Raw genomic sequence first — 15,162 nt, 5'->3', positions numbered from 1 at the left:
TTTATGTTTTCTGCAATGGCTGGGATGACAATAGCAAAGCCTTTGAAATAGTTAAGTAATCAGCCAACCAACCACAAATTGTGGCAAATATAACAGGTGAATGTAATTAATTGCCCCAAATTTTGGTTTTGCATTTTTAAAAAGATCACAATAAGCTGGGCGATGGTGGCTCACACCTGTAATGTTAATCTACTCAGGAGGCTGAGACCTGAGATCTGAGGATCAAGGTTCAAAGCCAGCTCTGGCAGAAAAGACCTTGAGACGACGCTTCTCTCCAATTAACAGCCTACATTACCTGAAGTGAAGCTGTGGCTCAAAGTGGTAGAGTGCTAACCTTGAGCTTTAAAAGCTCACGATCAGTGCCCAGGCCCTGAGTTCAAGTCCCATGACCAACAACAACAACAACAAAAATCACAATAAATAGTAGGAAAAAAAACAAAGAAAAGAAAATATAAGGTAGATTAAATATTTCACTACTCAGGTTCGCTAGCCCAAACCTAATTGCCTAGGTACTTGGGAGTTTAGGCAGGAGGTGTGCTTAGATCCAGGAGTTTAGGAATTGCATAGGTAACAAAGGAGACCTGTCTCTTCTAGTAAAAGAAAATTAAACTACTTATTGTAGTAGCTCTCTTCAGGAACAACAAAGAAGGCACCATATACATACATATATAATATATTATAGTCCTATTCACTAATATATCAAAAATAAGTTTGCCTAGGAACTGGTAGGTCACACTTTAGAAGCTAGCCTAGAAAAGAAAATCCATGAAGACTCTAACCTCCAATTAACCACCGAAAGAAGTGGTAGAGCATTACCCTTAAGCAAAAAAATCAGACACACACAACACACACACACAATTGAAGGGACAGAGGAGTGGCTCAAGCAATAAAGTACCTGCCTAGAAAGTTCAAGGCCTGGAGGAAAAAAAGATAATGTAAAACTCCAAGCTAACTAGCAACAGTTTATAGAAACATAGATAGACTACAACAGGCAATTAAAATTTAAAAATGTATAATACCTACCTTACATTCCCCTAAACAAATCTTATATTTTAGGGGCTGGGAAGGTGGCTCAGTGGTAGAGTGCTTGCCTTGCATGCTCAAGGCCCTGGGTTCGATTCCTCAGCACCACATAAGCAAAAAGAAAAAAGCCAGAAGTGGCGCTGTGGCTCAAGTGGTAGAGCACTAGCCTTGAGCTGAAGAGCTGAGGGACAGCACTCAGGCCCAGAGTTCAGGCCCCACAACCGGACCCAAAAAAAAAAAAAAAAAATCTTATATTTTAGTATAAAAGCCAGTATTTAATATGTACAGGGAAATCAGATGTGAGATTTGTAGTAGGTTGAAGAAAAAGAAGAGTTGCCAATATTTAAACATGAGATTATACATACAAATCTGAGAGAAACAGGTATTTGTCAAAGTCTATGGGGTTTTATTTTTTTTTACTAAACTTAATATTTATTTTCCAATCCTATACTTTCTCTTATCCGTGTTCTCTATGTTGGCTCAACTATTTTCACCCAGCTACTATTGTCTCCTCTATAGACAGTGGGTAACCCCTCCTAATTGGTCATGCCCCAGAGCTTGGGTGCTATCCCAGCATGTTTGTGCTCAAGGCTAGTGCTCTACCACTTTAAGCCACAGCACCATTTCTGGCTTTTTGGTAGTTAATTGGAGATTAATAGTCTCAAAGATTTTCCTGCCCTAGCAGGCACTGAACCATGATCCTCAGATCTCAGCCCTTCGAAGTAGCTAGGATTAGAGGCATGGCCATTGTTGCCTAGCTCCAGAAATGTAACTTTTAATGCACAAAGAACAACATAAGCAATGCTGCCAAGAATTCCTTTTTACAGAGAAAGAATGAATAGCTATCTCTGATAGCTTGGGAGAAAAAATAACCTTAGTGTCACACAGAAATTTTTTTTTTTTCAGAAAATTTCTTGTAACTACCAGGGTAGGTGAAAACCTATCTTAAGAATCAAATTACCCTTTCTGGAGGTCATTAAGACTGCTGATGAGACATTTTTTTTCTTTAGGTAATGGCAATATTGTGGTGTAAAATGATCTATCAAGAAGGAAAATAGCTAACACGATGTGATAATAAATAATTCAGCAACAGCTTGAGATCATAAACAAGGTAGAAAGTTATCTCTAATGCCCTCAATACATTCCTCATATAAATTACTACTAAAAGCAACCAATTGTATTGGTGATATCACTTCTAAACCCCAAGTCTCCAATATACCTGGCATCATCATACGTGCACTATCAATGTGATAAGGATCTGCATTTTGTAACTAACAGATGTTCCTGCTTGTATCTGAAATCTCACTTTTGGAAGATGGACACAAGTGTAATATTTGCCGTATATTTTAGTAAAACCAAAACCCAACAAACCCAAAAGGACTGCTTATTTTGATCTTACTTTACATTTTCATACGTCTGTTGAGATTATAAAGTGATCAGTTTACTGAAAGTAAACACACAATAGCAATATATTTAAACTCTAAAAAAACATTTTGTTTTTGAAATAGCATCTAAGTATGTTGCTAGCCTTAAACTCATGATCTTTCTGAGTAGCTGGGATTATAGTAAGAACCACCATTCCCAATTTTAATATATTTTTTCAAAACACAGACACAGGGGGCTGGGAATGTGGCTCAGTGGTAGAGTGCTTGACTAGCATGCATGAAGCCCTGGGTTCAATTCCTCAGTACCACATAAACAGAAAAGGCCAGAAGTAGTGCTGTAGCTCAAGTGGCAGACTGCTAGCTTTGAGCAAAAGAAGCTAAGGGACAGTGCCCAGGTCCTGAGTTCAAGCCCTGGGACTGGCAAAAAACAAACAAACACGCAAACAAAAAAACCCACAGAGATAGGCTGCTCATTATGACCATTTTGATAGGAAGTACAAACACAATTTTCTCTATTTAGAAAAACTGGAAATTAGGGGAAGAAAGTATTACTGGTTTTTTGTTGTTGTTGTTGCTTTTATTCCAGTGTTTTCAAGTTACTTTGAAAAGGAAAAGAAGAAAATCACAAATAATCAAAGAGAACATAGGAAACAAGATAGGTTTACTGGACTCAGTTTTTATTTTTTTCTTCCAGAGTATAATAAAGTGATTCACAAAATGAAAGTCATGGGCACTAAATGAAATTAAAAGCATATCTAGTATATCAAATTTTGAAATTAAAGTCATACTTAAATTTCAAAACTTTCTTTCACTTCTTTCTCTAAAAGACAATCTCTAGTTCCCATTCAGCCTCCAGTCTTCCATATCTCTGGTTTTGTTCAAAAAGAATGAAGTGAAAGGAATAACAACCAACTCTCAAGAACTTCAATACTTCTGGAAACATATAAATCCTAAAATCCAAACTTCTCCAAAAAGTACAGTAATTATCTTTAATCCAGAAAGAAGATGGATCAGTGCAGCTTGATCTCAGATTCACACTTATTTAGACTTTACAAAATTATAGATTACAGAATAAGAACTCACAAGTTACACAGAACATTACATTTGTTCATGCTTTAGATGCTGCCTAAGGAAGGCCCTGTCCTATCTATAAAGAGCAAATGATATGCCTTCATTATTGTAGTTTACACAGCTCTAGGCCTGATCCTAATGGTGGTCTACTGTCACACATTGGCTTCAAGGCAAAAAAGGACAACTGAAGCAAATAATTTACAACTTGAAAGTTCTCTTTAATAGCTATGAATTGATTATTTAATCTTGACTATTTCATGCTTGAATCTGAAATTGTTTGCTTCTTTCCACAATAAACACATTATTCTAAAATTCAGCTAAAAAATCACTTACCTCAGAAAACAGGAAAATCTAACAATTAAATTCGATTTGAGGGGCTAGGAATGTGGCTCAGTGGTACAGTGCTTACCTAGCATGCATGAAGTTCTAGGTTTAATTCCTCAGTACCTCATAAACAGAAAAAACCAGAAATGACTCTGTGGCTCAAGTGGTAGAGTGCTAGCCTTGAGCAAAAAAAGCTCAGGGGCAGTGCCCAGGTCCTGAATTCAAGCCCTCAGGCTGGCAAACAAAACAAAACCAAAAAAAAGAAGTGAAAACTGGAAATAATTTATAAGCCCAACAGTGTGGCAAGTGGTTGAGGCTGACATACTCAAAGAATATTAGGTGCTCATTAAACATTATAGTTATATAGCCAATTGTGGTGGCATATACCTATAATCCCAGCTATTGAGGCAGCTGAGGCAAGAGGATTTTGAGTTTGAGGTCAATGGAGGCAACATATATACATATATGTGTGTGTGTGTGTGTGTGTGTGTGTGTGTGTGTGTGTGTGTGTGTGTGTGTGTGTATGTGTGTGTGTGTATACACACACATAAAATATATATAACATATAAACATATAAAGATATATAATATTATACACACATATATATTTTCTTTTACACACATATATATTTAATAGGAGAACATCCAGGCCTATCCACTGGAGAAGAAAGAAGTTGGGGGAGATGTAGAACAACATAGCTGCACTGATAGCCCTACCAAAAAATACTGTACCAAAAAATACTGTTAACTATTGATGCAGTAAAAAAGGGAGTTATCCAGGCTGAAAAGAGCAAGGTAAAGAGGAAAAGGAGGCAGACAGAGATGATAAGTTGTTTCTAGTATTGTTTTCTTTCATTGGACATACAGTATTTAACCTTCTTGTACCTAACTCAATCCTTTTAAAGAAAAAAATCAAACTGGATGCAGTGGCTCATACCTGTTATCCTAACTAAGCTGGAGGCTGAGATTATGAGAATCATGGTTCTAGGCCAGCCTGGAAGATAAATTTTTTGAAGTCTCCTCTCAACAGAAAAAGTTAGGCACAATAGAGGTCCAGGCTGACATGTGTGTGTTTGTGTTTCTTATCACTGAATAAGGCCAGGAGAACAGCAAGTACACAAAACTCTAAGAACCATGAAGGAGCACATTTAGCAGTGTATAGGAATAGGGTGACGGGAAAGAAATGTGAATTAAAAAGAAAAATAATTTGTAACAAGTTGGGGCCTGATAGGACTAGAGGTTGGGATGGCTTTCTCTAGCCCTTCTCTCGTTTATTCAAAGTTCTATAAAGGATGAGAAAAAAGGCAGACAAGCTAGATTAAAAGGATAGAAAGTGGGAGCCCAACTAGAGGAAATGTTCTGGGGGTATGGAAGGGGAGGAAGGGGAGACTAAGTAGTAGAACCAACTTTATTAAGGAAGTCAAAAGGAAAAAGTCTTCCCCCCCCCCCAGATCTCCTTACCAAAATTCTTGTAATTCACTATCTTATTTAATCCTCCTAACAATCAAGATTAAGATTTTTTTTTTTGCCAGTCACAGTGTACCGAGTCTGTAATCCCAGCTGTTTGAGATGTAGGGATTGAGAGGAATGTGGTTCTATGTCTATCCCAGCAAAGTTAGTGAGATCCTATCTCAATCAATAAGCTGGGCATGGTGTCTCCTATTATGTAAGGGCACTGTCATCTAGCCTACTTCCAGGAAAAAAACACTAAACTCTTTCTATAAATAACTTTAACTTGTACTCACTAGACACTATGGTGGAAAATGAACTATTCAACTTGTGGGTGGGGACAGAAGGGAAAAACTGGGAGAGAGCAAGGAAAGGGGTGACATGGTTCAAAAAGAAATGTACTTATTACCTGATTTATGTAACTGTAACCCCTCTGTACGTCACCTATACAAAATATATTAAAAAAAATAAAAATAACAACATAAAGAAAAATAAATGGAAACAAGGAGACCAAAAATGATCTTATAGAAAGTTACAAAAACAGCCAGGCATCTGTGGCTCATACCCATAATCCTATCTACTCAAGAGGCTGAGATCAGAGGATCATGGTCCAGCCTGGGCAGGGAAGTCAGTGAGACTCTTATCTCCAATAAACCACTCAGAAAACCAGAAATGGTGCTGTAGTCAGGTGGTAGGGCTCTAACCTTGAGCTGAAGAGCTGACGGATAGTGCCCAGGCCCAGAGTTCAAGTCCCATGACCAACAAAAACACACAAAAAAGAAAGTTACAAAAACAAGGTCAACAAGGTTGTAGAAATTAACATTTAGTAGGTGAGTTGAAAGAGAACCTTGAAGAAATCTTACAGAAATAAAGAGGCAAAACATGAAGAATAAGAAGGTGTAAGCAAAATACAGGACCAATGAAGGAGAGTTTCCTCAGAGACTAGAGAAAAGAAGTGCTTTATCCATGCCATAAGACTCGAGAAATTGGAGAATCTAGGTTTGGGTGTGAAAGCTCACTGGATATCCTCTGGATAAACCCACACCAAGACATAGGAAAAAAATAACTGAAGTTTAAAAGGGCCAGGGCATAACTTAATTGGTAGGGGCTTGACTACCAAGGCAAAATACACACAGGAAAAAATTTATCTAGGGCTAAAATGTTATTTACATGAGAGAAAGTAACACCCAGGTCTACTTTCAGCATTCATTTATGTATTTCAGTTTCTAACCACAGCTATCAATAACAATTACTGCCATTAGTGCTGAAGCATCTGATCTTTATGACTTTGTTGTTTATTGCACAACACTTTGCTCTTCAGTGTGTCTTTAGCACTTTGAGCCTGTTTGTTAAACTGCTAAGTCTTCTATAGATGTTAGCTCTCAATTGACCACCCGGGCAATTAATCAGTAAGTACTAAAAGTATTAATTTATTCTTGGTCTACTAACAATTTTTATCACTGTCTACAAACCAAACTCTTGCATCTCCTTCCTGGAAGAAGAGAGTTCATTCCGGACACCTAAAAATTTCAGAAGTACATTTTAAGATGAAAAGTGCTACAGTTTGTAATATGCTTACTAAATATCATCACCTAGCAATCTCATGACTTGGTGCTTGGTTGAGTGAAACCAAACAAAAACCAGTCTATATAGCAACTTCCAGAACTCATGGATTTTTATTAGAGACTAATGGTCCAGTTATCTGAATTGTAGAGGACCACATGAAAAGGGAAGGAGCAGGCCAGGTGCTGGTGGCTAATGCCTGTAATCCTACTCAGGAGGCTAAGTTCTGGGGATCATTTGAAGACAGTCTGGGTAGGAAAAGTATGAGACTTTGATCTCCAATTAACCACCTCCTCCAAAGGAAAAAAAGAGAAAAGAAAAGCCAAAAATGGAGCTCCAGCACTAGAGCACTAGAGCCTTGAGCATAAAAGCTCACAAACAGCCCTGAGCACATGTGCGCATGTGTGCATGCACACGTGCGCGCACGCACGTACGTACACACACACACACACACACACACACACACAGTGAAGGAACAAACCAAGAGCAGAAAGAATTCAAAGGAGGCAGCAAACAATGATGAAATACTATTTAAATGTAGAGAGATATTTGGGGCTATGAGTTCAAAAGTTTACAAAAATTCCATTATTCCCCAAGCACAGCAGAATTTTCAGACAGACCAGGCCTTTTTGCTCTATTTGCAGAATAACTTGCATTTGCTGCTTGCACAAACTGCCACTCAGAACTTCCTTGTTAGACCCCATCTGCTAAGAATCCTCCCATCCCTTCTCTAACAGTACATGGCTTTTCTCAACACTCAGATTTATCCTTAATCCACATTATGGTCTGACCCTAGTTTTCCTCATGGTTCACCTTCTAATTCATAATACAGCATACAAAATACCTGGCTCAGAATTTTGTTCCATTTCTAACTTCTTGGAAACACACATGAAGGCTCTGCTTGGCAGACATTTGCTTCTCACTCCCTGCCAGATGTCCAGATACTCTTAATTTTCCAAGTATAGCTCACTAGAGTAACTCCATGTTACTCTGCCTTCTTCTGGCTGCTACTGACTGGCTTATCCATGAAACAGAGTAAATATACCATCTGTTATGTCATTCCTCCATATTGTCTGGGAAGTACTCTGTTACCAAACAAATGCATTTCTACAGCAAAAAGAAGTCATTCACATGAGATGGAATAAATAATAACTACATATAGCAGTTGTATTCTTTCAGGTCAATTTTGCTGCCAAATAAGTTTAGAAAAAAATCTCTCAATTTTTGGGCCCCAGAATTAAAGATCAAATAATTTTCTACTTCTATATTCTTTTCTTTCTGTTTCTTCCTCCCTCCCCACTCCTTTCCCTTTCACCTTCCCCCTCCTCCCTCCCTCCCTTCCTTCCTTCCTCCCCTCACCCCTCTCACTCAGCAGTACTAGGGTTTGAATTCAAGTTTGAGTAGCTGTACTACTGCTTGAGCCACACCTCTAGCACCGAAAGTATTAAGATTTAGTGCTTCAGCAGACAATTTCAGTTTCAGATTATTTTACTGGTACAAAAAAACCCCAACATATATTACTTGTATTAAGTATTATATTATTTTATTTATGAACCAAAATATTAACTCAGGCAATATATGAAGCTTAGAAATGCAACAGAAAAGAAAAAAATGCTGTAGTGTATTTATCCTTTGACAAGTATTACTTGGGCAATAAAGACAACTAAGTTACTAAAAAAAATTATTTTAGTAAAACTAGCACCATATTATTATTTTAAGATTAGTGAAAGTATATGTACAGCTTTAAATATTTACTATGATCACCTCTTCCAAGTTTTCCTTCTTTGGTATCATATAACCAGCTCTAGTTTCTTAGGCAAGTAACTATAACTTGTTTCATAGTACTTTAACATTGCTATTTTATGTATCTTTTCTAGAATGAACATCTTTCAGGTTGTTATTTATTTTTAAGAGTCCAAGCAGGATTCTGGATACAAGATCCAATTTCAGTTTATTAGATATTTGTTTAGAGTACTAATCCATATGGTTTTTACTGTAAATCCCTATTTAATTTCATGTTTACATTCATACTTCCAATAATATTCCATCTGATTTAATAACCCACTGCAGTCACTAGATTCATGGTTTTAAAAAAAGTTTTTAAGTACAGGCAACTTGCTACTTATGATGAACATCATGAATAACACATTAAAGACAGACATTGACCAAACTGAAAAGAAAAATTCCAAAGCTAAAATCAAAAGCTAAAAATCAAAAAAGCCATACCTCTCTTGTATTATTACATTTCTAGGATCCAGAGAGATTTATAGTTTCCACACTCACTTGACAGAATTAAAGCTCAATTTAATATCTTAAGCATTTAGAGTACTAGTCCAGGAGCCTACAATTATTTCCCATAAAGAACAAAAGAGTAAATGCTTTAGGCTTTCTGGGCAATATAAACTTACTATTACTTATAAACATACAACAGCCATAAGGAAATATATAACCAAACAGGCAAGGGCATATTCCAATAAACCTTTACCTATAAAAACTGCTAAGATGGATTTGACCCACAGGTTGTAGCATGGTCCTTTCCTATTCCAGCTGAAGACTTTAACACTAGATCTAGACAATGGACACAAATCTTTACTAGAACTAGACAATGAATAGCAAATCTTTACTAATTCCTTAGTCTCTAGTTAACTCACTTCTTAAATGAGGTCTATAAAAGCATCTCCACATGTGCTAAATAACAGAAGTGCTTTTTCTTTTTCCTCTCTCTTACTCTCTTTCCTCAGAACTGTTTTTGCTTTGTTTTTAAACCAGAAAACCACAGTCTCATTAAGCTCTTCAATTTTATCACAGGACAATTAGTGAGGCACTTAAGACTCAGTAAGGCTTTTTTTTTTAATGCAGATGTCATTAAACAGAATTTAAAATAATTTTAAAATCCATAGTTTAACCTCTATTTTATTCAAAATGAAGAAAGTTCCCAAAAGATGTTGTAAACTATCTTAACACCTGTTTTTAAAATAAGGAAGGAAGAAGGGAAGGAAAGAGGACAGGAGTGGGGGTAGGGAAAAGGGAAGGATTGAGTAAAGACAAGTAAACAGGTACTTTTTCCAATAGCGAATACATTCATAAATTTAAAACGAATGTAGTTAGTTCAGTTAATAGTTTAAACTTAAGTACTTGCCACTGAATTCAAAACTAGCAAAAGAAAAGGAAAATTGCCTAATCTAAGATCCACAAATAGCACTGAAGAAGCTTCTCCAAAACTCAGGTCTTGAAGGTCTGGAGTCTTCCTATTCTGTACCAATCTATGTGAAATAAGTGCACTCCAAAGTAAGGCAGTATTCTCCAACTGTCGCTATTCTTATGCTAAATAAACTTGCCCGCCCGCCTCCTTTATTAAAGAAAGAAAAGCCTAGGTCGCTTCAAAGCTTCTCTAACATCGTTTTCTCCAAGACACACTTGGTAAAACAAAAAGTTTGCAAAACAAGGAGACTTCTTCTCTGCATCCATCTCAAGCCCACTTTGAAGGGCGCTTCTGTTTTCCTAACGAATCTCGAGAAATTACAGTTCTTCACTGCACTGCGGGGCTTTTTGTTTCTCCTCTAAGCTAAACACATCTCCCCTAGGCTGTAAATTCTTTTAAGGGCTCTCACTCGGCTCCTAAAAAGCACTAAGGAACTCGTTGGGGAAAAAAATAAAATAAAATGATTGCACATAAAAACGAGGTAGCCTTGGAGGAGGTCGGGCCACCTGACTCATCTGATTTGACAGCTCGCTCGCCAGCTGTACACGATAGGGTGATTAATAAGGACCAGAAAGCGCCGTGCAACGTGTCTGACCATTTACAATCGCCCGAAACGACGTCGGGCTGGCCAACAGGGGAAGAAAGAAGGAACTATGTTCTGATCCTGAAGTGGAGACGGTCCGGCACCCCCCCCCCCACCCCGCCCAGTCCGGCAAACCCGAGAGGGCTGCCCGCCCAGAACGCACGGCCCCGGGGAGAACCGCGCCCGGAGGAAGCGGGGCTGGGGCCGACAGGGCGGGTTCGGGGAGTGGCGTGCCAGCCGGGCGAGGCAGGTTCCGACCTCCCGCCTTTCCCCGCACCGGGCCCCGACGGAGCACAGACTCCGCGCCTACCTGTTGTGCTGGGGCGGGGGAAGGGAAGCCCGGCTTCTCCCGGGAGCCCGCGGGGACGAGCGAGCGCACCGCCGCCGGGGACCCCCACGATCCCGCCAACCTCTCCTAGGCGGGCTCCCGCTCCCTAGGCCGCGACCCCTGACCCCCTCGGCTGGTCCCTTCACCCCGGAGCCCCGGCGACCACACGGCCTCGGCGACCACGGCCCGGCCCCTGGAGCCGCTCGCTGCACTGCCCGGGAAGGCCGGGGTCACCGTCCCGCACCAGCCGCCAGGCTGGTCCGACACCGCCCCCTCGCGCCCGGGCCGCGCCTCTCCCGGGATCCCCGACTGTCCGCCCAGAGGGTATCCCTCTTGGCTCCGCGCCGGCGCCAGTCCCGCCACGTTTACCTGCTCCCCAGCACCGCGAGGAAGCCCCGGGACGCGCGCGCCGAGGCCACCGTGAGGCACTGAGGCAGCGGGGCGGGGCGGGGCGGGGCGGGGCGGGGGGCGGGGCCGGGGGCGGGGCCGGAAAGCCGAGAGGGCGCGGCCCGGGCCCGCTATAGGGGAGCGCTGTGGAGTCCGGCCGTAGCTGCTAGCCCGGCTAGTGGGCCGCCGAGCCATCGAGCGCCCACTGTGACAGGCATGACTGCTCCATTGCTGAAAGAATGATGAGGCTCAAGGCAGAAGTTGTGCCTGACAAAGTGACTTTGCAGTCCGCAGATTCCGGCCACAACTATTTTTATCAGCAGTCAAAATCCTTGGGTGTAGCCTTGGGGATCCGGAAGGCAAAGATACATCTGGTGGGTGTGACTGGAAAAATTCAGGCAGGGCTAATGCTTTAGATGTAACCATTGGAAAGTTACTTGCAGAAGAAAGGGACTCTGAAGAGCCCGTACCAGACCAAAGTAAGAGGCCAATCTCAGCCAAGGTCACACACTGAATGGATGGTGGAATGAGATTAGCTGCTTTCAGCTTCTTGGCTGTCTTGTGAGCTTTTCCACTATCAGTGTTTCGAGTGTTATTTTTTCAGGTTTTATTTTGCAACAATCTCAAACTTACACACAAAAAAAGTTGCAAATACAGTACAAAGAATCTTTTCTTCCTGAACAGTTTGAGATTTAATTTGCTGACCCCATGCCCCACTCTATACAATCACAATATAACTATCAAATGAGAGCATTTTTTGTGGTACATTGCTATTGGCCTGTTGCCCAAACAATGTCCTTTATTGTATTCAGTTCCAAAACACAACAAAAACAAATTAGCAACACTCCCACCATCCCCGCCCCCCCTAAAATCCACACATTTATTTGCCATCTATCTTCAGTTGCCTTCAGTCTGGTACACTTACCTTAGTCTTTCTTGGATTCCTAGCCAATTGTATTCATACAATACCCTTCACTTGGGGTCTGATATTTAGTGGTGATAAGAGTCAAGCCTAGGTGTCTTTGAGGAGTCTCACAGGTGATGCTGTGTTCTTTTCATTGTATTCTACCAATGGTGCAATTGTAATTTCTCTCATTATGGATGTTTATTTTAATATGATATTATCTGCCAGATCTTTTCAATATAAAGTTTTTCTTTTCAATGTGGTCAATGTCTGTCTTGTAACTAATGGGTATTTTCTGAGGGGAGATTCTCTGAAGCTATCTTGTTTCATATTTTTAAATAATCTTGCTTCTCATCAAATTTATAATTTATTTATATCTATTAAAACATTTCTATTTCATTAAATATTAGTTATTTTGATGTTCAAATTGTGCTATTTGGTCCACAGAAGCCCTATTCATTCTAGTATGTGTGTGTGTGTGTGTGTGTGTGTGTGCGCGCACACACATGCACACACCAATATTTTAAGCAGAATATTTGAAAGAGTTTTTATACAATATATTCAGCATTCAGGTTCTGTATTAATATGTTATCATTCTGTGCCTTTTAGACATATCCCTATTATCCATTGAGCATTTTTTTTACTAATCCTGAATAATGAAATATTCCAAACTTATCTTGCCCAGCCTGGATGCAGCCATACAGAATGGAAAATAATACTTAGAAACCCTATGTTTTCTTACTACTATTACAGCATCACAGCCCAGGGATTATGTATACATTCATGCTCATACAGTGTATCAATGTCTGTATATTACACACAAATTTACATTTGCATGTATTAACCCATCTAAATACTGTAAAATCATATTTATGGTTTTACCTCCAGTTCAGCCTCACAGGGTCCAATCTAGTTTTTAGTCCTCTATATTTGTAACTCTTTTCTACTATAGGATGTTTACCTATTTAAACAGCCTTACTCCATGTAAGCAATCACCTATAACTGCCCTCTATTCCTTTGGAGGATGTTTTCCTTACCCCATGAAGTTCTGAAACCTCCCAAATTGGCCACTTTAACCCTCCTCCCAGATTCCCTTTCTTCACTCCTGTTCTCACACATTTTGTTCATACCCAGTCCATAACCCCTCTCCACCTTTCCCAGGTTCAAATATTTCTTGACAAATCTCCCTCTGACATCTTCTCTATTCCATTTAATGTATACATCTGCATGTATGTTTATACATATACTATATTTTGTACATATACACATATAATACACTATATATACATTATACCTCAAATATATTATTTTGTTGTGTCTTGTATATATACATACTATATAAGGTAGTCATTATCAGATATTTGTTATACATGACATTCATTATAGTACAATATATGTACACATACTGTATATTCACATCATGCTATATATGTACATTTGTACATATGTGCATCTAGCATACATATTCATGTGCATACACATGTTTGTAGGTATAGATTAACAAATTATAGTTACATATAGCTATAGATATAGTATGTGTGTGTATAAGCGGTTTAAAGTCCTTTAAGAAAGGTGCAAAAGTTATTATAATATTCTGAAGGAGAGAGTAATTACTAACAAGCCCAGCTGGAAAGGCATAAGGGATGAAAAGGAAGAGATAACACTTAAAACAGTCTTTGATGTTGGGCAGTCTTATCTACTTGAGAGGCTGAGGTGGAAGCTCTTGAGACCAAGAGTTCAAGGCCAGCCTGAGTAAAATACTGAAACTCTCCCAAAATAAATAAATTTCATTTGGGCACCAGTGTCTCACACTTGTAATCCTAGTTGCTCTGAAGGCAAAGATCTGAGGATTGTGGTTTGAAACCAGCCCAGGCCGAAAAAATAAATCTATAAAACCCAATCTCCAGTTAACCAGCAAAAACTCAGAGGCAAAGCCCAAGTTGGTAGAACATGAGCCATGAGCAAGAAATAGTGTGAGGCTCTGAGTTCAAGCCGGAGAACCAGCACAAAAATAAATACAATTTTTAAATGGAATTTTTTCTTTACTTTGTTTCTTGTGCTGGTGACTGAGCATGCTAAATCAGTGCTCGACCCAATGGGCTACATTCCCTGCCTGCAAAATCAACTTTGAATGACACATAAGAATGGATGAGTAGAATACTGTTACATAGCAAAAAAGGGAAAAAAAAGAAAAAAAAAACCTTTCAGAAAATAACTAGAATGGGCCTAAAAATATAATTCCCTTTGGCTAAGTATGTAATACAGAATTGCAATACTAGAAGTTCAGGGCTACAAGGAACATTGCATCTCATTGAGTATAGATAGTCATTGTTTTACAAAGGATTCAAAGATGAACTGAATGACTAAGAATAAAATTAGGAGGAGTCAGTCTAGAGGAGAAAATAACAAATTTAATTTTAAACATGTCACATTTTCGGTCACAAAAAGGTAAACAAAAGGAAATGTGGGATTATAGCTCAGAAGCTGGGTCAGAGCTAAAGATGTAAATTAAGAACTTTTCCAGCTAGAACTGACAACGGACAGTAAAAGAAATAAATAGGGAAACAAGTACAGAGCTCTTAAAAAAAAAAAAAACTTTTCATTATGTTAGTCAAATGAAAATGTGTCCCACCTTTCATCCCCTATCGTATTTTGTTTATACTTTGATCTCAAATTGAAATTTTGAGTCGTAAAGAGGAAGCTATATTCCAATCAGTGAAGAGTGCAGCTTTGAGATCAGTGACTTATTTTCAAATTTTAATTCTATCACATAATAGGCACGATCTTAGGAAATTATCTCTGGAGCTCATTTTCCTCCACTCACAAAATGAGAATACCACTTCTCTGGTGTGTTTGGAGGATTTGAGATACAATATAAGTAGCATGTGTTCCATTATCAAATGATAGCTAGACTTATTAGGCTTTTAACTCCTTACTCCTAACT

At 39.1% G+C, this 15,162-nt stretch overlaps 1 protein-coding gene across 3 annotated transcripts in view; it reads right to left on the bottom strand.

The window, feature by feature from the left end:
- The window catches only part of Heatr5a (HEAT repeat containing 5A), a 119,247-nt gene extending 107,908 nt beyond the window's left edge, over window positions 1–11,339 (bottom strand). For all 3 annotated transcript variants that reach the window (XM_042677394.1, XM_042677396.1, XM_042677395.1), the window contains exon 1: window positions 11,297–11,339. The gene's annotated coding sequence lies outside the window, so the exon portion shown is untranslated. The remainder of the gene's footprint in view (window positions 1–11,296) is intronic.
- Between the last annotated feature and the right edge of the window lie 3,823 nt (window positions 11,340–15,162).

The sequence above is a fragment of the Dipodomys spectabilis genome, unplaced genomic scaffold (genome assembly GCF_019054845.1).
Source record: "Dipodomys spectabilis isolate Male_0828 unplaced genomic scaffold, ASM1905484v1 ptg000038l, whole genome shotgun sequence".
NCBI lineage: Eukaryota > Metazoa > Chordata > Mammalia > Rodentia > Heteromyidae > Dipodomys > Dipodomys spectabilis.
The sequence above is the reverse complement of the archived record's forward strand: the minus strand, read 5'-3'. Positions and strand labels throughout refer to the sequence as shown.